The following is a 17,088-nucleotide window of genomic DNA, read 5'->3' as shown; positions in this document are numbered from 1 at the left end:
TGCCTAAACGTCCCAGCCTATAGTAGCATACTTTTTCTAAAGATCCCTTTATGTATTTCTAAAGATTCTATATAATATGCTAATGAGCGAGGGGACTAGTCACAAGGGTGTTAGTTCCTGCACTCATTCCACCCTCCCAGCATGTTAGCACACCCACAGGGGCGTACTAACATGCTATTCAATGCCCACTGCCAGCGTCCTCACCAGCGGTGACGCGCATACCTGTCCGTTGATACAACCTCAGACGCCGAGCACTGCGCATGATCAGGAGTCCCCGGCACTTCTGGTCATGCTCACTAGACCTCTCTGAAGCTGGGACACATACACCCGGCTTCATAGTGTGCATGACCGGAAGTGCAGTGACCTGATCATGCGCAGTGCCCGGCGTCTGAGGACAGGTGTGCACATTACCGCTGGTGATCACGCTGGCAGTGGGCATTGAATAGGATGTTAGCAAGCCTTACCATGCTAAGAGGGCAGAATAAGCGCAGGAACTAACTCTGACTAGTCCCTGCGCTCATTAGCATATCATAAAGGATCTTTAGAAATACTTTTTATAAAGATCGCTTTGTCTATGCTACTATAGGCTGGCACGGTTAGGCAGGGAGTAGCAATATGCACACAGAGCGGCTCATGGTTCTGACTGCATATTGCACCTGACAGGTTCCCTTTACTGTAACCACACAACCCTCACAGAGCTGTAGAGTGCACAGACTGGCTGCAACGCTGTCGACGTGACATTAACCCCTTCACGACCATGGACGGAAAGATCCGTCATGGTGCCCTGGGCCTTAACGACCAAGGACGGATCTTTCCGTCATGGCGTAATCGCGGCACCGGAGCCTCCGGTGACTGCGAAAAGTTAGCATAAATCGCAGATTCGGGGAGGAGGGGACCTGTACCTGACCTCGGGAGGGGTGGTGCCTCCTCCCCGGACCTACGGAGGCTGTGATTGGTTGAGCGGCGTTCGTCAACCAATCACAGCTACTGTAATGTTCCAGCCACTTAAAGTGACTGAAACATTGAAATCCAGCCCTGGCCAGTGCATCTATAGCACTGGCCATTGGCTGGAGCTGGGTGACCTCACTGGATCACCCTCCCCCAGCTCCAGTAGCTCTGATTGGAGAGATCGGCCTTGTGACCGCTGTCTCCAATCACAGTGGACCTGTTGCCGGTGACCGCCCCATCAGCTTCACTTCCCATTCCCTGCAGCACGCCAGCACAGTGAGTGTACACAGTGCAATGGCAGGGCGACAAGCTCCGGTCCCATGCTGTTATGTGACCGGAGCATGGGACCCGGAAGTTGCCGCGCTGCCATTGCACTGTATGAAACCGGCCTCCCGATCCGCCGCTGCCCTCCGCGATTTGCCACCCGCACCCTCACCCCTCGTATCTGCTGCCCGCACCCTCACCCCCACACCTCCCGATCCGCCGCTGCCCTCCGCGATCTGCCACCCGATCTGCTGCCCGCACCCCCACCCCCACACCTCCCGATCCGCCGCTGCCCTCCGCGATCTGCCACCCGATCTGCTGCCCGCACCCCCACCCCTCCCGATCCGCCGCTGCCCTCCGCGATCTGCCACCCGATCTGCTGCCCGCACCCCCACCCCTCCCGATCTGCCGCTGCCCTCCGCGATCTGCCATCCGATCTGCTGCCCGCACCCTAACCCCCACACCTCCCGATCCGCCGCCGCCGCCCTCCATCTGCCACAGTGCCACCGGTTTCCCCCGATCTGCTGCCCGGCCCCTTTCCTTCGTAATCGGCTGCTCGTCCCCTCACCTCCGTGATGTGCTGCCAGCCCCCTCCACTCGAGATCGGCTGCCCGCTTCCTCCTCCGTTATGTGCTGCCCGGCCCCGCCCCCTCTCCGTTATGTGCTGCCCGGCACCGCCCCCTCTCCTCCGTTATGTGCTGCCCGTCCCCTCCCCTCCGTTTTATGCTGCGCGCCCCCTCTTCTCCGTTATGTGCTGCCCGCTCCTCCCCACCTCTCACCCCCGTGATCGGCTACTCGCCCCCTCCCCTGTCACCCCCGTGATGTGCGCTCCCTCCCCTGTCACCCCCGTGATGTGCGCTCCCTCCCCCGTCACCCCCGTGATGTGCGCTCCCTCCCCCGTCACCCCCGTGATGTGCGCTCCCTCCCCCGTCACCCCCGTGATGTGCGCTCCCTCCCCTGTCACCCCCATGATGTGCGCTCCCTCCCCCGTCACCCCCGTGATGTGCGCTCCCTCCCCCGTCACCCCCGTGATGTGCGCTCCCTCCCCCGTCACCCCCGTGATGTGCGCTCCCTCCCCCGTCACCCCCGTGATGTGCGCTCCCTCCCCCGTCACCCCCGTGATGTGCGCTCCCTCCCCCGTCACCCCCGTGATGTGCGCTCTCCCTCCCCCGTCACCCCCGTGATGTGCGCTCCCTCCCCCGTCACCCCCGTGATGTGCGCTCCCTCCCCCGTCACCCCCGTGATGTGCGCTCTCCCTCCCCCGTCACCCCCGTGATGTGCGCTCTCCCTCCCCCGTCACCCCCGTGATGTGCGCTCTCCCTCCCCCGTCACCCCCGTGATGTGCGCTCTCCCTCCCCCGTCACCCCCGTGATGTGCGCTCTCCCTCCCCCGTCACCCCCGTGATGTGCGCTCTCCCTCCCCCGTCACCCCCGTGATGTGCGCTCTCCCTCCCCCGTCACCCCCGTGATGTGCGCTCTCCCTCCCCCGTCACCCCCGTGATGTGCGCTCTCCCTCCCCCGTCACCCCCGTGATGTGCGCTCTCCCTCCCCCGTCACCCCCGTGATGTGCGCTCTCCCTCCCCCGTCACCCCCGTGATGTGCGCTCTCCCTCCCCCGTCACCCCCGTGATGTGCGCTCTCCCTCCCCCGTCACCCCCGTGATGTGCGCTCTCCCTCCCCCGTCACCCCCGTGATGTGCGCTCTCCCTCCCCCGTCACCCCCGTGATGTGCGCTCTCCCTCCCCCGTCACCCCCGTGATGTGCGCTCTCCCTCCCCCGTCACCCCCGTGATGTGCGCTCTCCCTCCCCCGTCACCCCCGTGATGTGCGCTCTCCCTCCCCCGTCACCCCCGTGATGTGCGCTCTCCCTCCCCCGTCACCCCCGTGATGTGCGCTCTCCCTCCCCCGTCACCCCCGTGATGTGCGCTCTCCCTCCCCCGTCACCCCCGTGATCTGCTGTCCGCTCTCCCTCACCTCTCACCCCCGTGATCTGCTGTCCGCTCTCCCTCACCTCTCACCCCCGTGATCTGCTGTCCGCTCTCCCTCACCTCTCACCCCCGTGATCTGCTGTCCGCTCTCCCTCACCTCTCACCCCCGTGATCTGTGCTCTGCTCACCTCTCACCCCCGTGATCTGCGCTGCGCTCCCTCCCCCACCTCTCACCCTCCCTGATCTGCTGCCTCCTTAATCTCCTGTGATCCAGCTGCCTAGATCCATCCTGTAGGGTAAGTATCCCCAATCTCACCTCCCACTCCCCTTCCCACCCATCCCCCCTCCCCCCATCCTCTGCCGCTCCTGCATCCACTGCGCCCTCTCCCATCCGCCCCCACCCTATCCCAGCCGCCGTCTCACAATCACAGATGCTCCCTTTATATGCCGCTGCCCCCCCATCTGCCGCCCCCCCATCTGCCGCTGTTTTTTTTTTTCTATGCCATGGGGGTCTAGTTTCCAAAATGGGGTCACATGTGGGGGAGCTCCACTGTTTCGGCTTCTCAGGGGGTCTCCAAACACAGCATGGAATACGCTGATTATCCCAGACAATTTTGCGTTTGAAACGTCAAATGACGCTCCTTGCCTTCCGAGCCCTGCTGTGCGCCCAAACATTTTATTTCCACCACATATGAGGTGTCTGTGTACTCAGGAGAAATTGCACAATACATTTTATGGTGCAATTTTTCCTGATACCCTTGTGGAAAAAAAAGCTACCTAGTTGAAGTAACAATTTTGTTGTAAAAATTTTTTTTTTATTTTCACGGCTCAACTCTATTAACATTTGTGAAGCCCCCAGAGGTTCAAAGTGCTCAATAAACATCTAGATAAATTCCATGAGGGGTCTAGTTTCCAAAATGGGGTCACATGTGGGGGAGCTCCACTGTTTCGGCACCTCAGGGGCTCTCCAAACGCAACATGGTGCGGCTAACGATTCCAGCTAATTTTCTGTTCAAAAAAGTCAAATGGCGCTCCTTCCTTTCCGAGTCCTGCCGTGCGCCCAAACAGTGATTTTTCGCCACATATGAGGTATCTGCGGGCTCAGTAGAAATTGCCCAACAAATTTTGGGGGTTCATTTAATCCTGCTACCCTTGTGAATATGCAATATTTGAGGCTAAATTAACATTTTTGTTGCAAAAAGTAAAATGTTCATTTTTTCCTTCCACATTGCTTTAGTTACTGTGAAGCACCTGAAGGGTTAATAACCTTCTTGAATGTGGTTTTGAGTAGCCTGAGGGGTGCCGTTTTTGGAATGGTGTCACTTTTGGGTGTTTTGTGTCGTGTAGACCTTTCAAAATCGCTTCAAATGTGATGTGGTCCCTAAAAAAAAGTGGCTTTGTAAATTTTGTTGTAAAAATGAGAAATTGCTCATAAACTTTGAACCCCTATAACTTCCTTACATTTTTTTTTTTTCCCCACAATTGTTCTGATGTAAAGTAGACATGTGGGAAATGTTATTTATTAATTATTTTGTGTCATATGTCTCGTTGGTTTTAGAGCATAAAAATTCAAAGTTTAAAAATTACAAAATTTTCGCGAAATTTCCGTTTTTTTCCACAAAGAAACGCAAAAAATATCGGCCTAAATTTACCACTAACATGAAGCCCAATATGTCACGAAAAAACAATCTCAGAATCACCGGGATCCGCTGAAGCGTTCCAGAGTTATAACCTCATAAAGTGACACTGGTCAGAATTGCAAAAAATGGCCTGGTCTTTAGGGTCAAAATAGGCTTGGGGCTGAAGGGGTTAATAGTGGTGACAAAATAAACCACTGGGAGCAGTGAGAAAAGTACAATTTTGTTTTATTTTTAACAAACTGCAGCCAGAAGGGACAGGTGTTTTTTCAAAGCCAGAAAACTCCCAATAAATCTATGTATATACAGGAGATTTTGGCCTCTATTCATTAAAGTGTTTGCATCGAAGTTCTGGGGTATACGGCTACATTCACACTGGCGTTTTAAATCCGTCAGGTCCGTCGTTGCGACGGATCCGTAGTTTTTTAGATGTCAACTGATGGAACGGATATGTTATTTCACAGGATTCCGTTCACAGGAATCCTGTGAAAAAACTGATTCGTCGCATCCGTTACATCCGCTGTGCGTCCATTTTTTGACGTATTTGTGTATTTGGCAGCCCAATGTGTGTGCCAAACATGCTGGGCATGCTCAGTAGAGCATGACGGAATCCAGCACTAGTTCCCATCATGTGACGGATTACGGCGGGATCCAGCACCATAGACAGCCATTATAGCTCTTGACGGATTGCGAGGGAATCCAGCGGAGTGCATTTTTTTTGCCGCTCCAAAAAAAGTTACATTCTGCATTTTTTCCGGCCGGCGGTCAGTCATTCGTGGCGGATGCAATGCAATGCCATTAGTCACATCTGTCCATAATACAAGTCTATGGGGAAAAAAAACGAATCCTGCAAAATATTTTGCAGGATACCGTAATTGCTCAAGGCGACGGATTGTGACTGATGCAAAACAACGCAAGTGTGAATGTAGCCTAACACTTTTTTGAAAAGTTGCAACATTTTTGTACAATGTAAAGTTGCACAAAAACATTTAGCTATTCTTGTTGTTTTCACACAACTTCTGTCTGAGCTGAGGTGTGTGACAAATTCATCAAAAGTGGCAGCGTACATTCTGTTTGGCATTTTACTCCATTTTTCGGAGAACCATATCCAATGAGGCGCGCGCTGGTGATGCACCAAAGTCATCTAGTGACGGGCGCCTCTTAGTTTAGAGCATCGTTTTGCAGCATGCCACTCATTATTTATGGTGTGCAAAATGCTAGTGTCGGGGGCGGGTCCAGCTTCCCCATCACGGGGGCTGCTCGGGGAGATCGCGCTCGGATCCGGTGCCTTCTCCTCGGTGCTCGAGTGGGCCGGACCTGGGGCTCGAGCAGCGCTCCTCGCCCATGAGTGAAAAGGGGGATTGTATTTATTTTTGGGATATATAGAGTTTGTGACACCACCCACGGGTTGTGGTGATGGTGGGCACCACCGCTGCTGGTGACGGGGTTCCCGGGAGCGATGGTGGGGAGCAGCTAGGTGTTGACCCCTCCGTGGGTAGAGGCTGTTGGTCCCGGGGCCCGGTAGGAGGGAGAGTTCAGTAGGATGGGTTTGCAGGGTGCAGTGTTGCGGTGCAGCACAGCGCGGTGCCGGATGGCACAGGTGTACTCACTCAGACACAGATGGACAGAGTCTCTGGTAAACCAAACGGCTGGATGGACGGGGCCCGCAGCCGGCTGCAGTGTTCTCCCTGGATGGGTTGATGGTGGCTGTCGTTTCCTGCACCTGTGTTTTGTATCTTGACTCCAATGCCTGGGCACCGGTAGTCCGCTCCCCGGCGTATACGTGTCGGAGGAGCCCGTTTGCCCGCAGACGCTGGCCCTATGGATCTCTGGCCCTTGGCGGTGGTGCTTATCCGGAACGGTTGGGCTGTTGCCTTCAATCGGGACTTGGGTGGGAATGAACCCCTGAGGTCCAGACCGCAATCAGTAAATTTGACTAAAGGATGGCTTCAAGCCTAGTCGGGGTCTGAGTACCCTGCCTGGTGCTTGGCTCCAATCTGCTCCCCGGTTCGGTACCGGCAGGCCACCGCCCGACCCCGGTCCTACGGTTCTGCTGACCGTAACCAACTCCTGCATACGGACACCACCATCTGCCTACCTTGCTGGATGTGCCTGGGTTCCAACCCAGACACCAACAGTTTCACTCCTCACTCTCTACCGACCACCACTGGACTGACTACTGTGTTTTCCCGCCTCCAGGCCTGTGAACTCCTCGGTGGGCGGGTTCAACTGCCTGGCTCCGCCCCACCTGGTGTGGACATCAACCCTGGAGGGTGGCAACAAGGATTTAATCTGTGACTGGTGTGACCTGTCCAGGGAAGGGGGGTTGTATGATGTTGTGTCTGTGACTACCTGACTAGGCCAGGGCGTCACACTAGCTTCAATGAATTGGCACCTTTCTGCCTTTTTTTAAAAAAAAAAAAAAATGACCTCTGACAGTTTTAAAGATTAATTAAGATATTACCGTATTTTTCGGACCATAAGACGCACTTTTTTCCCCCAAAATGTTGGGGGAAAGTTGGGGGTGCGTCTTGTGGTCTGACTGTGGCTGCGGGGAATGTGGGTGCTGCGGTGGAGCGAGTCATCGAGGGCACGAGCAAGCTGGAGCAGCCTGCCGTGACCACGTGGGCCCGCTCATTTAATATGCACGCCCATCCTCCCGCCCATCTCTCAGCGATGAAGTCGGCGCTGACAGGTGGGCGGGGTGATAGGGAATAAACAGCCGGCCCGCATGATCACCCCTGGCAACTGCAGCCTGGAGTGATCATGTGCGGCTGTATTCACTGCCCCCCGAACATCATCATCAGTGCGGGGGGCAGTGAATCAGTACACATTACTCACCGTTCCCCTGCAGCACCGCGGTCTCATGTCTGTGCCGGTCAGCTGACTTGTGACTAGCGGCGTGCACAGCGATGACATCATCGCTGTGCGCACGTTTCCACACGCAGCCGCCAGCACAGACCACCGGAGGACATCGCGATGCCGCAGGAGGACGGCTGCATTCAGCGTCGCTGCCGCTGACATAGACGGTAAGAGGAGCGGTGCTGCAGGGAGTGAGGTGAGGTGAGTATGAACGTTTATTTTTTTATGTGCCACAGGATGCAGCCATACACCAGGATGGTGGGGGTATAAGGTCAGGATAGGGGTTTATTATGAGCAGCCTGGGGAGTATATGAGCAGCCTGGGGAGTATATGAGCAGCCTGGGGAGTATATGAGCAGCCTGGGGAGTATATGAGCAGCCTGGGGAGTATATGAGCAGCCTGGGGAGTATATGAGCAGCCTGGGGAGTATATGAGCAGCCTGGGGAGTATATGAGCAGCCTGGGGAGTATATGAGCAGCCTGGGGAGTATATGAGCAGCCTGGGGAGTATATGAGCAGCCTGGGGAGTATATGAGCAGCCTGGGGAGTATATGAGCAGCCTGGGGAGTATATGAGCAGCCTGGGGAGTATATGAACAGCCTGGGGAGTATATGAACAGCCTGGGGAGTATATGAACAGCCTGGGGAGTATATGAACAGCCTGGGGAGTATATGAACAGCCTGGGGAGTATATGAACAGCCTGGGGAGTATATGAACAGCCTGGGGAGTATATGAACAGCCTGGGGAGTATATGAGCAAGCTGGGGAGTATATGAGCAGGATGAGGGTATATAGCAGGCTGGGGAGTATATGAGCTGCATGGAGAGTATATGAGCAGGATGAGGGTGTCAAGGTCAGAATGACGATGATGATGAGACTCAAAGGATCTCTCGATATCCGGCTGCTGCTTCTAATTAAAAATGTCATGTGTGCACACGAGAATGAAAAATAACTGCACAGCAAGTCAGTTATGTCTATCTCCATGACTGGCTCTTGACCAAGTGTGTTCTTTATTGTTTGAAAGAAACTCTAGACCAAACAGTAAGGGGGTGTGAACGAAAGTTTTAGTCCAATCAAGTATCGTAGGTCAGGGCTTCATGAGGTAGAGAGATCTACATATCCTTCTTGGATTGGACAGTCCAGGCTTCAGGAATTTCTTTGTCGATCTGTCTTGGGTGGAGAACAGGAAATGGTGGCCATCTTCAAGCTATACATATATATATATATATATCCTAGTATATACTGAGTTTAAGGAAAATACACTGAATATGCAATATACATATATACATGTTAGTAAGAAACAAAAGCATTCACAAATATGTGTATTAGTTCACATCTACTGAACTATATAACTGAGTCTATGAAATGGCTGAATTAAGTATTTTTGGATACTCAATTCTTTATCCTCAACAGTCCCCCCTAAAGACTTATTTCTGCCATTTCTGAATTCTAAGGGTACTGTGTTCCCTTAGGAAGAGAGGTAGAAAGATCTGTTGAAAAACCTGCCTAACTGAACGTTGAAACATGGGCGGAAAGGGGAAAGGGGTTTTCTTCACCGGTTTGAGACCAAGGACTCCTAGGCGAGTCCTCACCCTTTGTAGTTGGACTTTCCCATGTCTCAAGGTTCTCTAAGTCCTCTCTTCTAACTGTTCTGGCAATGCTGGTCTAAAACTGTACAGGGTTTTCTGAAAAGGATAAGTATGAGCAGAACGCTCAGTGCAGCTCTGGTTGATTAACCCTTCTACAATGCGAGGCGTGGATCCATAGATGTTTCTGTGGTTGGATCAGCTCATCTAGTGTTGACTCATGGCTCTTTCTCGCTTGTCCTTTAGGATCAATCAGTTTCCTGACTGGAGACCATATGTTAATAGCTCTGATTTAAGATCTGGAATTGGAGAATACACCTGTTTATCACACTATTCAGTCAATTATATAAAAATATACATGTCTATGCTAAACCAAAAACATCTTACATAAAAACCTGTTTATTACAAAAAGGAAACAAAACATATACATTTTATACACGATTTACTAGTTTCCACTTTTCTATAAAATATACACTTTTTGTAAACACATTTTTCTTTACATACCACCTTCATGTGCTTCTCAACAATAATGTCGTTTTCTGCACTGGAATGCCTCTGACCAAACCTGGAAAGAAATTTACACAACACGCACAGACTTGCATACAACGTGCTCATGATATACATCTATAATCAGTTTGCAGTCTCTAAGAATGGGTAGAGTAGGTGCAGGGTGTTTCTACGGACTCTTTACAGTTTTTTTTTCTCACTTCGTTCTAGGCACTTGTCTCACAAGACTGGGTGAATCTGCCCACCTGGGTACTGAACCCTGGCGTCACCAAAGCACACACTGACAATTGTCTTTCACAGATGTTACCTGGGCCATCATTAAGAAGAGCTCTCATGGCAGAGAAAGCTTACCACCCTTTATCCACAGACCTTCCTCAGTCAGCTGGCTCCCTGCATGTCACAGTCCATTCCTTGTTGTTTTGCTTGTTCCTGTAGGGATTTAAGAACACAAGGAGTGACAGAAGTCACTGACGTGACCATTGTCACCAAGGCATGGTCGGTATTGGTGAAAGACTCTCAACTCTAGGCCCGTTCACTGCTTCTTGGTCAGCTGCACCTGTGCGAGGATCTCCATCCGAATCCATCAGCTCAGATCTAGACTTTCTTTTCGGCATACCTAATTCATTTGACAACAGGAAAAAAAAATCTACAACCTACATACACCTCTAAAGACTCTTACCCACTCCTGTTCTACCCATCAAGAGAGGCATTTAATGCATCACTGTCTCCTGTATCAATAGGATTGGAGGGAGTGGTCGAATTTAGACTACCTCATGTGGTGTAAACAGCAGCATATCCAGTGCAGAATCGACCACCATCTGGTTTCATCTATAAAAACAAAAACTAAAAAATATACATTAGATCATTCTTATAACTTCATCTCTGATCATAATACAGTTAGTGGTCATCTATACCTCACATGACTGAGAATACTAAATAAATAAACAAACAAATAAACATATAAGACAAGACTTTCCTATTTCAGTTAACAGATATACCTCATAGTAATCTAATAAACATAACCTATGGGAAAAAGGTCAGCTTCAAAACCTATCTAATATGCCTGCTGCGCCCTCCAAGAAACTGGAGAATATAATTAATACCTTATTCCCCCCTTGTTTAATTGTTTATTTACCAATATGGCAAAATTCAGCATTTGTATACTGGTATTCCCTAAAAGAAAAAATAAAACAGCAGGTAATAAATTAGCCACATACTAAAACCTAAAATGAACAAACACTGAAAATAACGTACATCTCACAACACTATACATTACTGGGAAATTTTAAAAACCTTACAATAAACACTGTATCCATAAAGAAAAGAAAAACCTTTCATAGTAAAAACAACTGAGACATGATGAAATGACAGCTATGACTGGGCAACTAACTTGCAAAAATATATGAATTGTTTAGAAATAATCATAAAAACAGAAAAGGTGATAGTCACAAAATAAAAATATATTGTTCAAATAAATCGCCATTAAAAAACAAAAACAACACAAATTATATCGCACATCCCATAAAATTTAATATTCCCTATTCAGGTATAAACAGCAAACTAAAAATGTGAAATCCTGAACTCCAAGGATTAAACCAAACTTACGTCACTATTGAGGAAAGACACATTCCATCCTTGTCTCTTAAAAGCGAGAGAGGAAGAATAAAAAAAAAAACTCATCCTTTGTTATAACAAAGACGTAGCAGTGAACACATCCATTACCCATATCTACATTGGATGCATTATACATTTTTCCTAATTCCTTTTTACAAATGGATTTGATACATTTTGACATCAGTATGGGTAAGTCGTTTACAATTTTTGTTTTAAAGTAACTAACACAGTACAAAGATGTATATATTTACCTTCCTCTATTTTATTTTATGATATAATGCTGCAGGACTTCTAAAATACCAATTGATTTTATGTGAACAGAAAATTCTGTAAAAGTTTCACTTACTTATCTTTGACTTGCATTTATGGGATAGCTGAGTAAACAAATATACTATTTATACTTATTCAAATATGTTAGTCATTTATACCACAGAACACCTCCCACCGGGGATGGGTGGAGAGCTTTTGAACAAAGAGCCATTGCGAGGGGTGTGGCTTATGAGGTGTACTGCCATCAGTGGGTGTAGCAAGACGGCTGCCACAGGAAGTTCCATGCACCTGACTTCCGGGTGCAGCATCCATGTTGTGACTCCCTGGGTGTACTGGGAGTGGCTGGAACTACGTAGTAAACCAGGGATACTTTTAGTGCCTGGAAATTTGCATTTCAGCATACAAAGGAGAGATATGATTAGCACCAGATATAATGACTTCTAGAGCAGAACAATGAGGCACCGCTAGAGAAAAACATTTAGTGATTCTACAAACAGCAACAGACAGTGAATGAGGTCTTTGTTCTCCAGGATACTCTCACTGGAGATTAATCTGAACTTCAGTACATGGGTTGCAGCCTGCCATCTAGTGGTAGTCCAACGATTTTACACAACTTTTTGCAATCTTTTATATTTTTTTTCCGTTTTGTTTTTTTTTGTAACTAGGGTGACAGCGTTCTCAGCTCCTACTAAAAAACAATCCCTTCTTGAACAGAGTATACAGTGCTCTAGCTGGATTGGCCACATCCAACTGAACCCTCTTCCCACTTCCCTACTATGCAATAAGGACATACTGCGACGTCCAACGTACGAATACAATACCGTTCCTCGTACGTTCCTATTTTTCCGGCGTCTCACATAGCAGTGCATGAGTTAATACTCAGGGGAATACGCTGGTTCAAAACACTTTTCTCTGTGACGGGGTGTACATCAGAGCAAAGAGAGACAACAGGCCGAGGATGATCCAACAGGTTTACTAACAGGAATACAGGAACAGCACACGACAAGTCCAAATAAAACAGATTCGGGGGCACCTCCCGATAATCCAAAGTGCCAGATCACAACGTAATAGTCCTTTTCAGAGTCCCAGAAATCCCACACAATCCACTGGACGGCGAGGTCTGTCCGCAGATTCAGATCTCGCTCCCTTCCTCTTCAAAAACTCAACTCCCAACTGCATTTAGAAACAGGAGTATATTGTCTGAGCTCGTGGGCCCGCCCCTCAAGGGTAGGGGTCTATGCAATGGTTGGGCCCACTAGAAGATTCTAGAAGGTTGGCTCCGAGATGTCTACAGGTTTGTGTAGTTGGCGTTATCCACTGCTTACGAAACAATGAGAAGTTCCCCTGGCTGTGTGGACAAGAGATAATTGCATTATGGGCCCAGAGACACAGGAGATGGGGGGAAGGTATGGTTACTTACATCCCAAGACATTTCAAAGTGTTCAGTAAGTACAACCAAAGGAAAGTGACATCACATCCTGACCTAGTATTACAGCAAATACAGTGAGAAGGTAAAATACATCATGACAATTCCTTCCCCTCCCAACTTGTGTACGTACTAGGGACCTCTACAGGTCGCTGGTTAAGTACACGCAGGCATGGCTGACAGGACTCAAGGCTCCTCTTGCCTGGACAGTCCATCTGCATTTTGGTGTTGGCTGCCCCTTCTATATTGTATGGTAAAGTTATAGGGCTGCAGAGCCAGGCTCCATCGCAGTAAGCGTCCATTGTCCCCAGAGACTCTGTTCAGCCAGGTGAGGGGATTGTGATCAGTAACCACAGTGAATTCCCGTCCATACAGATACGGCCGTAGTTTCTTAAGGGCCCACACTACAGCCAGACATTCCTTCTCAACAGTTGCATAGGCCACTTCTCGGTCCAGCAGTTTCCGGCTGAGATAGGCGATGGGGTGCTCGTCCCCAGCTGCATTCACCTGGCTGAGGACAGCTCCCAGTCCATAAGCAGAGGCATCCGTTTGCACAATGAATCTCCTCTTGTAGTCTGGAGCAGCCAGGACAGGATCGCAGATCAAAGCATCCTTCAGCCGGTTAAAAGCCTCATCACAGGCTGGAGTCCAGATCACCAGCCGGGGCATTGTTTTCTTGGTCAGGTCGGTAAGAGGCTTGGCCACAGTACTGAAATGAGAAACAAATTTTCGGTAATAACTGGCAGTGCCCAGAAAAGCCATAACTTGTTTCTTAGTTTGGGGTACAGGCCAGTCTCTAATAGCCTGGATTTTGGCAGGCTCAGGTCGGAGCTTCCCTCCTCCCACTCTATGTCCTAGGTACTGGACTTCCCCCATCCCCAATTGGCATTTATCGGGTCGAATAGTTAGGCCGGCTGCCAGAATCAGGTCCAGAATAACGGCTACTTGATTCAGATGTTCCTCCCATGTGTGGCTGAAGACGGCGATATCATCCAAGTAGGCACAAGCAAAGTCATCACATCCCCGGAGGATCTGATCCACCATTCTCTGGAAGGTGGCCGGGGCATTTTTCATTCCAAAAGGCATGCTTAGAAATTCATACAGACCAAAGGGGGTTATAAAAGCGGACCGTTCTCTCCCTTCATCCGTTAGAGGGATCTGCCAGTATCCCTTACTGAGATCCAAGGTAGTGACATATCGGGACCCAGCCAGTCGGTCTAGAAGTTCGTCAATACGAGGCATTGGGTAAGGATCGCTGACGGTATGGTCGTTTAGTCGCCGATAGTCCACACAAAATCGAGTACTCCCATCCTTCTTGGGTACTAACACCACAGGGGAGGCCCAAGGGCTATGGGAGGCCTGGATTACCCCAAGCTGTAACATCTCCTCCAGTTCGTGCTGCATGGTGTTTCGAACTGATTCAGGTACCCGGTAAGGAGCCAGTTGTATGGGACGGATGCCCTGAGTGTCCACATGATGTTGGGTGACGGTGGTTCGACCTGGTTGGGATGAGAAAGCAGCCCGTCTCTGTTGAAGCACTTCCAGCATCTGGATTTTCTGTAAGGAGTACAGGTAATCTCCCAGGGGAACCTGTTCCACAGTGGATGGGGCTCTCGCTGCTTCCACGAGATCAGGTAGAGAGTCCTCATCCTCTTGACCATCTTCTGAAGCCAACCGACAGCTTGCTATCATTGGAATGTTCCGGTCATGGTACTCCTTAATCATATTCACATGGACAGTCTTTTGCCTTAGCCCCTGATCATCTAAAGCAAGAAGGTAATTGGTATCATTCAGTTTTCTGAGAACCCGGAAGGGACCCTCCCATGTGGTCTGCAGTTTATTCTGCCGATGGGGAACAATCATTAAGACTTGTTGTCCTTCTAAAAAACTCCCGATAGCGTGCGTTACGGTCATACCATGTCTTCTGTCTGGTTTGAGCCATACGCAAATGACTCTGTGCAAAACTAGCAAGTTGGGCCAAGGTTTCTCGCAGCTTTAGGACATAAGGGACAACAGGGGTTCCTGTATCTTCAACTTGCCCCTCCCAGTATTCCTTGAGCAGGGTTAAGGGTCCTCGGACCTTTCTTCCATAGAGTAGTTCAAAGGGGGAGAACCCAGTGGACTCCTGGGGAACTTCCCGATAGGCAAACAAGAGATGGGGTAGGTACTTCTCCCAGTCTGAATCTCGGTCCGTGAAGGCCCTCAGCATATTCTTCAGAGTGCCGTTGAATCGTTCACAAAGTCCATTTGTTTGGGGATGATACGGGGTCGTTCGGATCGCTCGTACTCCACAGGTGCGCCACAGACATTGGACCAACTCTGACATAAACTGGGAGCCTTGGTCCGACAAGATCTCACTGGGGAATCCTACTCTGGTAAAAATAATAACCAAGGCCTCGGCCACCTTGGCTGCAGAGATACTTGACAAGGTCCTGCCAGTTCAATGGCAATTCCTGGTCCCTTTTGAATTGCTTGTGGTTGAATTACTCGGGGATCGGCTATGGTGAGGAAAGCCCCAGTGTCACGGAAGCCAACAACTTTTTGGCCATCCAGCACGACCTCCTGTAGATGTTTGTCCTGAAGATCAGAAGAACAGGTGGCTGGAGCTCGCACCCCATAGACTCCGGGTAGGGGAGCCAGGATATCTGAGTCACTTGGCAAGTCATCAGGCACAGAATCCAGCTCTTCTCCTGGTGAAGGTGTCTGTAGGTAATGAACAGGCAAAGGCGGTCTGTAGCTGTTCTGTCTACGAACACCTGGACATTGGAATTGCATGTGCCCAGGCTGCCCACATCCATAACATCTGCGCTCTGGGATTCTTCCTCCGCGTCGTATTCCCAAAGGTGGAGCATGAGTAATGCGAGGCACAGTCACACGAAGGTCCCCATGAGTTGACGGTCTAGGGTGATGGTGAACATTGGGGCCAGAAGGACCAGGGGCCACCAGCGTTGGGGGGTTGGTGTTTTTTTCTCACTGGGTAGTAGTTTTTTCCACTGAGGCTTGATGGTGAGAGCCTCATCAGCTAGAGCTGCAGCTTCCTCCACAGTGGCTGGTCTCCTTTCACGCACCCATTCCCGGATCTCAGCGGGGCACTTGAAGTAAAACTGCTCTTTTAGGAGGACCTGGAGGACGGTCTCCAAGGTTAAGGCCTCCTCTGCCTCCAACCAACGATGCCACAGATGTTTGAGTTTGTGGGCATACATCTTGAAGGACACTTCCTCATCACATGCTAGAGTACGGAACTGAGTCCTGTAAGTGTCTGGCGTTACAGCATAATGTTCTAGAATAGTCTGTTTAATATCCGCATACTCACAGTTCCACCGAGGGTCCATAGCTCTATAGGCTGCAGCAGCTCCACCCTCTAAGAGCCCAACCAGATGCCGGACGCGCTCCCTTTCTGGGACTTCCATTAATCGACACTGATGCTCAAAGTCCTGGAAGAAGCCCTCAATGTCACCAGCAGCCTCATTAAACTGCTTGAAGTCTTTGCGGGACACTCTGGGAAGTTCCCTCATGATGGGTGCTGGGGTTACAGTCTGTCTGGAACCTCTCGCGGCTTCCACAGCGAGCTGCTTATCCAGCAATGCCATCTCCTCCATCCTGCGCTCCTTCTCTTCAGCTCCACGCATGGCCTCCCTCTTATCTTCTATGGTGGCCTCATCTCCAAGCAGTGCCATCTTTTCCTTGTACCACACAACCCATTGACTTTTTGGGGTATTCACCTCCGGCTCCCGTCTTTGCTCCCCTTGCTGTGGAAATTGTTCCTCGGTGCCATCTTGCAGGCAAGCGTGTTCCAATGCCTCAATTAGTTGCTCCTTAGAGAGTCCTTTGTAGCCGACACCTAATTCACGGGCCTTTGTTTGTAGACTCGCCACAGTCCAGTTCCTGTATCCTGAGGTTCTGGTTTCAGACGTCGATTGGCTGTTGTCCTCCATTTCTTCTGCTCTGATCCCGCCGCTGCCACCAGTTTGTGACGGGGTGTACATCAGAGCAAAGAGAGACAACAGGCCGAGGATGATCCAACAGGTTTACTAACAGGAATACAGGAACAG

General features: G+C 50.1%; 1 protein-coding gene across 2 annotated transcripts in view; it reads left to right on the top strand.

Annotated features, from left to right (window-relative positions):
* LOC142315539 (BTB/POZ domain-containing protein 2-like) overlaps window positions 1–17,088 on the top strand; it is a 148,540-nt gene that overhangs the window by 97,268 nt on the left and 34,184 nt on the right. The gene's annotated exons all lie outside the window — the stretch shown is intronic.

This window comes from Anomaloglossus baeobatrachus, chromosome 1 (genome assembly GCF_048569485.1).
Source record: "Anomaloglossus baeobatrachus isolate aAnoBae1 chromosome 1, aAnoBae1.hap1, whole genome shotgun sequence".
Lineage (NCBI taxonomy): Eukaryota > Metazoa > Chordata > Amphibia > Anura > Aromobatidae > Anomaloglossus > Anomaloglossus baeobatrachus.
The sequence above is the reverse complement of the archived record's forward strand: the minus strand, read 5'-3'. Positions and strand labels throughout refer to the sequence as shown.